We start from the raw sequence: 12,838 nt of genomic DNA on the forward strand, positions 1-12,838 counted from the left end.
CCCTCAAGAGTCGGGAATTTTAGTAGTTGGTGATATGTCGATGGTACGACCTTCATCTCATGTAACCATGGTCTATCGAGAATTATGTTGTAGCCCATGTCACCGTCGACCACTTTGAATAAGGTGGTCTTCTTGACCCCTTCGACATTCATGGGCAGCAAGATTTCCCTTTGGATTGTCACTCTCGCTAAGTTGAAGCAAGGAGCTTTGCTGCCAAAATGATACTTGCGGTTAGCTTGGCTTGTTCCAACACTCTCCATTGAATGATATTGGCTGAACTTCCTGGGTCAAACAAAACACGTTTAATCTTGAAATGTAGAACATTAAGAAAAATTACCATGGGCATCATTGTGCGGCAGAAGAAGTCCATCAGCATCTTCTTCCATAAAGGTGATGTCATCTTAGGTGACTTCCTAGAGTCTCTTGCTATGAGTCACTGATAACTTTGTCTTTTTGGCCGCAAAGAACATTATAACATTGATATCGTTCCCCCAAAAAATCATGTTGATAGTTAGTCGAGGAGGGTCTTCCCCTATCTTTGAGGGTTCTGTGTTGTCTCGACGGCCGTAAGTGTTCTTGTCTCATTCGCTTAAGAATTCCTTGAGATGGTCGTTCTTCAATAGCATTGCCACTTCTTCACGCAGATGTCGGTAATGCCCAATTCACTGTCCATGAGTCCCATGATATTTGCACCATAAATAAGGATCCCTCTGGCTGGGCTCGAATCTAATTTGCCTCGGGAACTATGCTTCCTTAATGTTTCTCATTGCCGATACTAGCTCCACTATGTTAACGTTGAAATTATACTCTGATATCCTAGATAAGTGGAATCTCGGTAACTCGATACCTCTTTTATCCTAACGACCTGTTGTTCTAGCCGCGGTCAGTTCTTCTATCAAAGGTGTATAATTTGCCACTATGTCCTTCGGCCCTCTCTTAGATAAAGAGCCCTTAGAAGATCGCCGATCTGCATCGAAATCATCCTTAGATTTGTCCCTGTTCTTTTCTCGATCATAACTCTTACTTGATGCCTGAAACCCGAGCTGATCATTTTCTATCCTATCTTTGATTCATAACGGTTATGGAAATCCACCCATATGGTTTCTTAGAATTTGATCAGGCTTTCTTTCAACTTCCGGGAGGTGTCGGAGCTCATCGGGTTCAACCCCTTAGTAAATGCCTCAGTTGCCCATTCATTTGGCACGGCAGGTAACAACATCCTTTCTTTCTAAAACTTGATCATGAACTCGCAGAACAATTTAGACTCTCCTTGCGAAATTCTGAATATGTCCGCCTTCCAGGCCTGGAGCTTCCTGGCCTCAGCATGGGCCTTGATGAAAGAATCTGCGATCATCTTAAAAGAATCAATTAAGTGTTCGGGTAAAAGCTCATACCATGTCAAGGCCCCCTTCGTGAGGGTTTCTCCGAATTTCTTCAGTATGATCGACTCAATCTTATGTTGGGCCACGTCATTTCCTTTCACCGGCATTGTATAAGTTATGATATTCTCCTGAGGGTCTTAAGTCTCATCATACTTTGGTATGTTTGACATTTTGAACTATTTCGGAATCAACTGTAGTGTTGCACTCGACTTGAATGGCAATTGGGTGTACTTCTTCGAGTCTGGGCACTTCAACACTAGTGGTGCACCCGAAACTTGATCCATTCGAGCGTGGGATCCATTTGAGCGGGGAACTCTTTCATGTTCTGATCCATTCGCTCATTCATTTCCCTCATAAATCTCATTATTCCATTTTTAAAGGGATCACTGCAGTTGTTGTTACTGTATCCGCTGCCGATCCCCCTGATTCCATCGAAGTCGACACCTCTCGGTGTGTTGTTATAAACTCTTTGAGTTGTTTGATTTGCGGGAGCGCCGGGAGGAACAAAGCCTCTTTCATTCACATTGTTAGAAGCACCCCATAACGCCTGCTTTAGTTCTGTCATGACCTGGTCTTGTCTTGAGAGATGGCCCATGATGGCCTTTTGATGCTCTCTCAAGATCCTTACCGTTTCTGCAATGTGCTCGTCCTCAGCGTCATCAGAAGTCATCTCGCACACATGTCGGGGATATTTTCCACCATGGAATGGAGTTGTTACGTCCCCCTCATTGTGGGTGTCACTGATTTAATTCTCATGTTGAGGAAAATTTCTGTGTGACTCAGCGTTGTGTGTGACGTTGACATCAATAGCTCCTATTTTTTCGATTTTGCTATGAAATAATAAACCCAACAAGTTAGAAACAGATGCAAGGATCAACTCAATTACGCAACTGTCTAAGACCCGCAGTGGGCGCCAAACTGTTTACCCATAAAATAGTACAAGTAAAATTGTTATGTGATTTATAACAAGCGAATTAATTTAATCCCGAAATGATAAATAAATTAAATGAAAAGTAAGACTTAGCATTTAAATCGAAAGAAATAGCAAGCCTGGTTCCGAGAGCAAGGCTTCCGAAGACAGCGACATGAGCAATATTGGACAAAAAATAAAGTTATATTATTCTGCTTGATAGTAAGATGTAGCATAAGTTTTTCTAGATATTTCGTATGTTACAATGGTAATTCAAGTCCCCTTTTATAGCTATATCTAGGGAACAAGATCCTAGGATTAAACCCCTCTTCAATGACAATAATGGAGGCGATTGATGAATGTGTAACGACATGCCATGAATGCTAAAAATCTTTTGCAACGGCTGCATATTTAATCATTAGGAATATTTCTCATTAAATGACATCCGATGAAAAAAATTTATTTGCCTCTGTTGACTGCGTTCCCTTGGGGATCTACCCGATACCAACCGAAGTCGTTGTCCCCGCTCTTGGTTCCCACTCGCTTCATATTCTGTCTGCTTCCAGTTCCATGTGTTATGTAATCATTCGAGCATTTCATATAAATCAATTTTACCTTATACAGTTACAAGATTGGGTAATGAAGACCTATTGACCATGCTTAAGCAATATGAGGATTGTACTATATTGATCATGCTAGAGACAGATTGAAATGGAGTTGCAATAGATATAATTTATACTCTCTCTGTTCCAGTTTATGTGAACCTATTTCCTTTTTGGTTCGTTCCAAAAAGAATGTCCCTTTTCTAAATTTGGTAGCAATTTAGCTTAAACTTACAACTATACCCTTAATGAGAAGCTTTTATAACCACACAAATACTCTGGGCCCCTTTTCACTTGTTTAGGACCACAAATTCCAAAAGTTTTCATTTTTTCTTAAGCTTTGTGCCCAGTCAAACAGGCTCACATAAATTGGAACGGAAGGAGTACATGTTTATTTGTTAGCAGGTATCATGTGACTTGAACCTCGTCACTACATTACTGAGGTTGTTCTTGACTCATACTACACTTTTATATATTTTTATGCAGACTCTGGCATTGGCTCGAGTGAACCTCAGAAGGGTGCCGAGGAGTTGATATAGGAGACTTCATGTAGAGTCGTGGAGTTCCCTTCCTTCTTTTTACCATACTATTATTTACATTTTTAGAAAACATTTATATTATCGAGAGATTATATTGTATCTTATTTTAGAGCTCATGACTCCATACTACCAGGTTTTTGAAAAAGTATTGTCGTAGTATCTCTGTGTTATTGTTGTTGAAGATGGAAAAGTATTGTCGTAGTATCTCTGTGTTGTTGTTGAGGATTCATGACTCTACATAGTTAAGGCAGCCTATACACACATGAGCTCCAACAAAATGATGATTGGAACTGGAGAAAGGAATACGGCCTTATATATTACAGAGACTGGATGCGATAGAAGCATTGGAGAAGATGCAAGTGAGGCCTCTATATTCTCTTTCTGATTTTGCTATTGTGGAAGTTTTTGTTCTTTTTGTTTGTGTTGCCTCTAAAATCCAATTCTCCCCAACAAGAAATGCAATAATAAAACAAAAAAAACTACTTTTTACTAGGCAAAAGTAGTTGTCTCATCATTATTATTTTTGGGTTGATAAAGGAAGGTAGAAAATTGTATTATCATATGGTATACTTGCACTAATCTTCTTTTTTAGGGATTTGGCAATCTCCCTTCAGTATATCATTAATTCATTTATGCTTTTCTTCACTTAGTATTGCATTTTTCCAGTAAGCTATATAGAGGCTCGGATGAAGTAGCTCGAAAGCTACCACTATTAGAAGAGTTAAGTCTGACACACACTACTACCTAAAAATATCTCATAGTTATTCTTTTTGGTCACTCTTGTTGTAACGATCCGATCGATCTTTTCCAGTATTTGCATTCTGTTCAGCCGTTTAAAGTCTTGAGTAGCTTCATATGGTTCATTTTGACTTGTGTGAGTCGTTGATTTTGGTTTTCAGGTGATCTAGAGTTGATTTGGAAGAATGATTCTCAACTAGGAAGCTCTAAAATGGAAGAGTTGACTAAGCTTGACTTTTTGTGTATTTGACCAAGGATCGAAGTTTTGATAGTTCTGTTAGGTTTAGATGGCGATTTTGGACGTGGTCTTATGCCCGGATTTTCATTTGGATATTCCTAAGTTTGACCGGAAGTTAACTTTGATGATATCGAGTTTGGATTTTGATTCCGGGAGTTGGAGTTGTTATGTCATTTGGAACTTGTATACAAAATTTGAGGTTATTCCGAGTTGATTGGTTGTGGTTCGGCACGAGATTTGGAAGTTGAAAGTTTAAGAGTTCATTAAGTTCGATTCTAGGTGTAATTCGTGGTTTTGATATTGTTATGCGTGATTTGAGGTCTCAAGTAGATCCATATTATGTTTTGGGACATGTTGGTATGTTCAGGTGGGGTTCCGAGGGGCTCGGGTGAGTTTTGGGTTGATTTCAGACCATTTTCCTCATGTTTCCCGTAGTTGATTCTCTGTTGGTTCTAGTGTTTCAGGCATTCTTCGTTGATCGCGGAGGAACAAACGCGATCGTGTAAAGTATTAGGAGCTGCTGGTTGTTTCTTCATCGCATTCGCAAGAGGGGAAGTGCATTCCTGGAAGGTTGAGGGGTTGGTACATCGCATTCGCAGGTGGAGTTTTGCGATTGCGGAGCAGCTGGGAACTACGGAATTCCTTCTTCGCATTTGCATGATTGTGGACGCATCATATATTGTTGGTGCTTGTGTTCATCACATTCACGAGGGTAGTTCCGTGATCGCGAAGCATATTTTTTGGCTGAGCTCATTCTGTGCATCGCAATCTCATGGGTACAACCGCGATCATGTAGAGTACCATTGGACATATCACATAAGTACTCTATGTCGGACCTTTGAGTTATTTTATCACATCTTGATTTGTGGAGCTTGGATTTGGACGATGTTGGAGGCGATTTTCATTACATGGATTGGGGTAAGTGTATTCTACTCGATTTTGATTATATTTCGTGATTCTATCTTCGTTCTTGGTAATTGGATTATGAATTTTAAAGAGAAATTTGGGGGGGTTTGCCTAAAATTTCATAAAGTGATTTTTTGAGTCTTGAACATCGATTCGGAGTTGAATTTGAGTGAAACTAGTATGGTTGGACTCGTAATTGAATAGGTTATCAGATTTTATGAGTTTCGTCGGGTTTTAAGGTGTGGGCTCGGGTTTGGCTTTTTAGTTGACTTCGGAATTTTGATCAAAGATTCGACCTTTATCATTTGGAATTATTTTCTTAGGTATTATTTGATGCCTTTGAGTTTCTTTTGGCTAGTTTCGATCCATTCGGGGGATAATTTAAGCGGGATGGAACTTCTAGGGTATCGATTTGGCTCGTTTAAGATAAGTGTCTTGCCTAACTTTGTTGAGGTAATTTTCCTACTAATTGTCATTATTTACTACATGCGGGGGTAATACATATATGAGGTGACGAGCGTATATGCATGTGCCAGGGTTAATCATGCTAGGGGGTTAATTATACTATAAATTGTGTCTTGTAGAATTTCGTGACCTTATTCCTTCATGTTTTACTTGACTTCCAAATTACTAAGAATATAGAATTGAGTGTTACAAACCAAGATTTAGTTTATTATAACTTGATTAAAATTTGACGGAATTTTTTAGAAACATTGATGTGTCTAATTCGGTCATCATTATGATTAATCACTAATACATCACCACGACCGTTATTCTTGAGATATTAGATTCTATACTTGAGTTGTAGACCATTTAGAGACTTGTTGGCATACTTGAACAATAAGGTTCTTGAGGGTTTACTGAACTATTGTTGGCTTGAAAGTAGCGATTGAGGTTCATTTGGAACATTCGTTTAACTACTCTCCTTAATGTTATTTGTGTTTCCTACCTTGCTTGTCATTGATATACATATGCTTGGTAAGAAGAGTGTAAAGCACAAAGGGTGATATCGTACCATTGCATATATATTATCATGTGAGGGAGAGTGTAAAGTACAAAGGGTGATGTTGTGCCATTTCATATACTTTATCATGTGAGGGAGAGTGTAAAGTACGAAGTGTGATGCCGTGCCATTTCATATAATTTATCATGTGAAGAAAAGTATAAAGCACGAAGGGTGATGCAGTGCCATTTCATATACTTTATCATGTGAAGAAAAGTGTAAAGCACGAAGGGTGATGACGTGCCATTCATTGAGAGTAAAAGCACGAAGGGTGATGATGTGCCATTTTATTTGTATTATCCTGATCTCATTTACATTATCATGTGAGGATGAGAGTAAAAGCACTGAGGGTGATGTCGTTCCATTTCATTTATATTATCATGCTTTTATATTATTATGAGTTCATGGCATGGAGGGTGTTTCCGTGCAGGCGAGGACGAGGGATATGTCTTATGTTGTGATATCTTTTCCTTGTGTATACCTTCATGCCTTTACCTGGATTTGTTATTGTTGCACCTATGTTATCTACGTGACTTGTCATTGTTGTTTTGTCTTTGTCCGCTATCTCGATTTTTGTGGTTGATTTGTCCATGCCTTCTATCTGTTTAACTAGCAAATATCATATCTTCCTTCCTACTGTTATATCTATATCCATGTTGTATTTATTTTGTTTCACTTTAGTATAAGCCTTCTACCATGTTAGTCATTCATGCATTTATTTGTTAGCTTATAAAGATTATGATTTACCCTCTTATTTGTTATATCTACATCTATGCCTTCTACCATGCTAGTTAGGTGAAATTATGTTCTTTTTTCCTAATTAATATCATTACTCCTATGCCTCCTACCTAATCTATTATTGTTCTCCATATGTACTACATTGTTCGTCATTGCTACTTGTATATTTCCTACTGTGTTATTACTATTATTGGCATTTTTTTCACCTGGTTGGTACTGTTATACATATATTTGGTGAGGAGAGATAAATGCACGAAGTGTGTTGTTGTGCCATTTGATTTGATGTCTAGAGTATATTTCTCACACTATGAAAGTTATGGATTTATTACCGTAATTTGTTGGCTATCACTCTAAGGAAAGGATTGGTCGTGACATTGAGGAATATTAATCTTGGTTCTTCTAAAAATCATTTATTGCTTCGCATATCTATTTCTTTGTACTCTATTCTGTTATGTAAAGTTGAATTCTGTTTAAGTACATTTCAAATAGAAGTTATATTTATTCCATATCTATTTTTGAAATGATCCAGTCTTAATAGCTCATGTCTTGTACTACCAGTCCTTAGGATGTAGTATGGAATCCAAATATATCATTTATTGGTCACTTTTATTTTATTAGAATTGTGTTAAGTGTTAATTGACTTATTCTGACCTCAACCTACTGCTACTTGTGGTAGTATTTTCAAAGCTATTATGGACAAATGGCTTATTCTATCCATGTGTCCTACAAACAACAAAGAGTGAAAATTGATATCATGTTCTGGCAAGATGTATGCAATATTTTTGACAACTAAGCTTGACAAATGACAAGAAAAGATTTCAACTTGTTGCCTATAAAAGGGACTTCATTCAGCAAACTTCAACATATAACAAACATTCATTCTTTCATTTACTTTTACACATCTCTTCTTCAAATGTTGTCTACTATTAAATATTAGTTGTTTCCATTCTTATTTTCTTTTCCTACTAACTAGGTTTGTAATTTATTTTTGCTGACTTTTTTATCCTCTTAAATAGAGGTAGGTTTATTTAATTCCGGGGAAATATTTCACATTGCGGAATAGTTTCTTAGGATAGTGCCCAACACGACTCAAGCCAATTCATGTATCTGCTTACAAATAATATTATTGTAATATTATTATTTTTTCCAGTGTTATTTAACTATAATCTAAGAAACTATAGCAAATAACACTAATGCTGAAAATACTATTGATACTACCAATATTGACGCTACCTCTGCTGCTCCTGTCCCAGTTCCACTATCATATGCCATGCTATTTTCGGATGTGTCAAATATTGAAATTTTCGCCAATGAAAATTTCAAGTGTTGGCAAGAACGTATTTTCTCACTGTTTGAACATATCAAGATTACAAGCCTAAAAATCCCAACCTTAAGAGAAAAAAAAAGGCTCTTGTTTTGTTCGTGGAAAACCAGCACATCATGCCTCACAGTGAAAGTACAGAGCAAGAAATGATAACAAAAAAACTAATACTCCTAAGGCTAACTTAGCTGAAGAAAGTGATATTATTGCGGCTATCATTTCTCAAGTAAATATTGTAGCATATGTAAAAGAATGGGTGATAGGCTCTGGGGCTACTCGGCACATTTGTGCAAATTGAGAAGCATTTTCTTCTTATACTCTTATAGAGGATGATAAATAAGAGGTCTACATTGGAGACTCAAGTACTACCAAAGTCTTGGGTAAGGTAAATTTCTCCTGAAACTCACTCCGGAAAAAACTTTAGCACTTGTTGATGTACTGCATGTTCCTACTATGAAGGCAAACTTAATCTTTGTATCCTTGTTGGAGAGAGCCGGAGTGAAAGTGTCATTTGAATCTGATAAGATTATAATGACCAAAAATAATGTGTTTGTGAATAAGGGCTATAGTAATCAGGAATCTTTGTACTTAATGTTCTAATGTTATCAATGAAGATGCATATGCTTCTACTTGTATGGTTGAGCCTGTTTCTTTATGGCATGCTAGATTAGGACATAGTAATATCGCATGTATAAGAAAAAAATGCAGTCACTAGGCCTAATATCTGCTTTAGACTCAAAAACTATTGATAAGTGTGAAATATATGCTAAAGCTAAACGTACTAACAAGAATTATTTTTCTGTAAATAGAGAAACTGAATTATTATCCTTGATTCATACTGAATTAGGCTATTAAAAGTAGACTATGACTAGAGGTGTTAAAAGATATTGTGTGACATTTATTTATGATGTTTCCAAATATACTAAATTGTATTTACTTAGAAATAAAGATGATGCATTTAATGCTTTTATTTCTTATAAAACTAAAGTTGAAAATCAACTTAATAGAAAAATCAAGAGAATTGGATCTGATAGAGGTGGAGAATATATATCCTTGAATAATTTTTGTGAAAAAGAAGGAATAATTCATGAAGTAACTCCCCCTTATTCACCTGAGTCAAATAGAGTAGCTGAAAGAAAAAATAGAACATTGAAAGAGATGATGAACTCTATGTTAGTTAATCCTAATACTCCTGATAACTTGTGGGGTGAAGCTATATTATCTGCCTGTCATTTACAAAATAGAATACCATATAGAAGAACTGGCAAAACTCCGTATGAATTTTGGAAGGGTTATAAACGTAACTTGAAATACTGAAAAGTGTGGGAGTGCCTTGCTAAAGTTTTTGGCTTGAACCTAAAAAGAGAAAAATAGGTTATAAAACTGATCATTGTATGCTTATTGGATATGTTGAACATAATACTGCATATAGATTTCTTATTTAAAAAGTGATGTGCTTGATTGTAATATTATAATTGAGACAAAGAATGATGACTTCTTTGAATATATGTATCCATTATCTGATAAAATTTCTCATACGCATGTTGAAACAAATAATGAAATTACCTCTAACGAGGAACTGAGAAGGAGCAAAAGGCCTAAAAAGAATATTTTTCTTATGGAAATAATTTTCAAATCCCAAAATTACACCTCAAAAACACACCAAATAGGTGAGAGAATCAATGGAAAAATATAATTATTGAAGAAATTTAATCATAAGTGACTTACCTCAAGAAAAAATCGCCTAAGTCCGATCTCAAAATGTTAAAATGAAGCCAAAATAGTGAACCCTATCATTTATATGTTCTGCCCAATCAAACCGCACCTACGGTCTCAAAACCCACTTTCGCGGTCCCGCTTTTGCGGTCAAAACTCCGCACCTGCAGAAGTCATTTAACGCACTTGGACTCGCACCTGCGCTCCAGGTCTCGTACCTGCGGAGGCACTTCTGCGGCCCATGATCCGCTTATGCGGAAATAGCCTACAACCATCCAATCCCTCACACTCCGCTTCTGCTTCCTCTTCGCCGCATTTGTGGCCTCGCAGGTGCGGGAAGAACGTCGCACCTGCGACCTCTGCCATTTCCTCATTGGCCCGCTTCTGCGATTCCCTTCCCGTTTCTGTGGGCTTGCACCTGCGGTGCCCACTCTGCAGGTGAGATGACACCAGCAGTCCTCAAACTTCAATGGCTCTTCAACTTCAAACCTTGATTCGTTTACCACCAAAAATCAACCTGAGGCCCCCGGAACCTCAACCAAACATACCAACAAGTCTTAAAACACGATACGAATTTAGTCGAGCCTTTAAATCACCTCAAACAATTTCAAAAACACGAAGCGTACCTCAATTTAAGCCTAATGAACTTTGAAATTTCAAAATTCTACAAACGAGGTCGAAACCAAGTCATAAATGACACTACAAACCTTCTCCAACTTCCGGAATTACAATCTGACCCTAATATCAAAAAGTCCACGTCCATTCCCAATCAAACTTCCCAAAAACTCAACTTTCGCCATTTCAAGCCTAATTCCACTACGGACCTTCAAATCACAATCCGGACACACTCCTAAGTCCAAAATCACCTGACAAATCTAATGAAACCATCAAAATTCAATTCCAGGATCGTTTACACATAAGTCAATATCTGGTCAATTTTTCCAACTTAAGCTTTCAATTATGAGACTAATTATCTCAATTCATTTTGAAATTCTTTCGGACCCGAACAAACTAACTCGGTAAGTCATATAACAATTGTAAAGCACATAAGTAGTAGGAAATAGGGGAACGGGACTACCACTCTTGAAATGACCGACCGGATCGTTACAGTACAGTAATGCAAACTGGATCTCTGATTCAAATGAGATAAAATCCACTAGTGGTTATGTATTCATACTTGTTGGTGGTGCAATATCATGAAAATCAGCTAAACAGATAATCATTGCTGGATCGACTATGGAATCAGAGTTTGTAGCTTTGGAGTTAGCTGGTTGTGAGGTTGAGTGGCTAAGAAACTTCTTAGCTAATATTCCTTTAATAAAGGACGTATTGCTTCCTGTATCTATACATTGTGATTTGCCAATAACTATTGCAAATAATAAATCTTATAATTGTAAAAGTAGACACATGAAATTAAGACATAATGTCATAAAGCAGATGTTAAGAGATGGAATAATTTTCATTGATTATGTGAGGTTAGAAGTTAATTTAGTCGATCCTCTAACTAAACCTATGGGAAGAAGAAAATTAATTCTTCAAACCTCAAAAGAGACAGAGTTAAGGCAGACATGTTGTCAATAGAGATGGTAACCCAACCTATGTGATTGGAGATCCCATGAAATAGGTTCATAAGGGTAATAACAAGTCAATATTGACACTGAAGCACTACTAATTGAGAGGATGAGTTATAACTCTTAATGAATTCATATTCCTTATGGATGGTGTATTTAAAAGCAGTATATACTTGATGAGTTCACCTATATGAGAGTGGAGTGTGGCCACTTTTATGAGATTTTGGCCTAGTCTCTAGAGCTCTCATGAATAACCAAGCACGGGCATGGCCTAGTGGCGCAAAACCGCGTTGAATAGCAAAATTGTGGAGGTCGAAATGTGATTGATAAAATCTCTGACTTACAATAAGAATTATTGATTCATAAAAATATTATATTTTACCAGTAATTCATTAAGTCAAATTGTATCAGTCTAAGTTTAGTTCATAGTCCAAAAGACACCAAATCAATTGCATTTGGACCATTCAAATCCAGCAAGTCTTACTCTTTTTTGTTATAAACCTTTGAAATAGTGGGGGAGTGTGGGAGTATTTCAAAGCTATTATGGACAAATGGCTTATTCTATTTATGTGTTCTACAAGCAACAAGGAGTGAAAATTGATACCATGTTCCGGCAAGATGCATGCAATATTTTTGACAAATAAGCTTGACAAATGGCAAGAAAAGCTTTTAGCTTGTTGCCTATAAAAAAGGACTTCCTTCATCAAACCTCAACACAGAAGAAACATTCATTCATTTACTTTTACGCCTCTTTTCTTCCTTTGTTATCTACTATTAAATATTAGTTGTTTCCCTTCTTATTTCCTTTTCCAACTAGCTGGATTTTCAATTTAGTTTTGTTGATTTCTGTATCTTCTTAAATAGAGATAGACTTATTTAATTCCGGGGAAATATTTTACATTGTTGAAATAATTTCTTAGGACAATACCCAACACGACTCAAACCAATTCATGTATCTGCTTACAAATAATATTATTGCAGTATTATTGTTATTTTACTACAATCTAAGAAACTATGGCAAACAACACTAATACTAAAAATACTACTGATACTATCAATATTGAAGCTACCTCCACTGCTCCAATCCCAATGCACTATCATATGCCAGGTTATTTTCAGATGTGTCAAATATTGAAATTTTCTCCAATGAAAATTTCAAGCATTAGCAAAAACT

The sequence above is a fragment of the Nicotiana sylvestris genome, chromosome 12, assembly GCF_000393655.2.
Source record: "Nicotiana sylvestris chromosome 12, ASM39365v2, whole genome shotgun sequence".
In the NCBI taxonomy this organism is placed as follows: Eukaryota; Viridiplantae; Streptophyta; class Magnoliopsida; order Solanales; family Solanaceae; genus Nicotiana; species Nicotiana sylvestris.